Genomic DNA, 644 nt, shown 5'->3' on the forward strand with positions numbered 1-644 from the left:
AGTTGTTTAAAATTGCTGCTCTATTTTAATCATGACATTTTAATTTTAACTTGACTGTCCCTTTAAGCTATGTGTTTTAATTATGTAATTTACATAGTAGAAGGTCGATATTAAATAAATAAAGGGTTACAATAGTCTTTATATATTGTATAATTAACAGATAACAATATATTACTTTTTTCTACCTATTTGTCTTTTATTCCGTCTTATCTATATGTAACATGTCTGTCTACCTAAACGATATCTAACATTTTAGTTTGTTTTTCTAACTTGACTTGTTTGCATTAGTGCTATCTCAGGCGCACTTAGCATTTTCTGCCACTAGATGGCACTGATAAAAAAAAATGCTATTTTTTATGCTTACTTTGATTGGGTAATCTCCGTGTACAGTCATTTGACATGGCTGCTGGGGGAATGCTGGGATTTATAGTCCAGTGTTTGCCCACATTACTGCATTTTACTTGTTAACGGAAATACAATTCCCAGAAGTCAGCGAGAGCGCAGTTGATGTGAATGGTTACTAAAATATGACCCAATCACGGCAGAGCTTCTTAAATTAACCATTTGTTTCCTGCACTGTTCTGATGTGTGGCTGCTGCAAGGTACAGTGTGTTTTTTTATATACTGTTGTTTCCCTATGAATA

At 33.4% G+C, this 644-nt stretch overlaps 1 protein-coding gene across 1 annotated transcript in view; it reads left to right on the plus strand.

Annotated features, from left to right (window-relative positions):
* Positions 1–550: 550 nt before the first annotated feature.
* LOC128667198 (zinc finger protein 614) overlaps positions 551–644 on the plus strand; it is a 29,008-nt gene continuing 28,914 nt past the window's right edge. Inside the window, exon 1 of the mRNA XM_053722127.1 lies at positions 551–602. The gene's annotated coding sequence lies outside the window, so the exon portion shown is untranslated. The remainder of the gene's footprint in view (positions 603–644) is intronic.

This window comes from Bombina bombina, chromosome 7, assembly GCF_027579735.1.
Source record: "Bombina bombina isolate aBomBom1 chromosome 7, aBomBom1.pri, whole genome shotgun sequence".
Taxonomy (NCBI): Eukaryota; Metazoa; Chordata; class Amphibia; order Anura; family Bombinatoridae; genus Bombina; species Bombina bombina.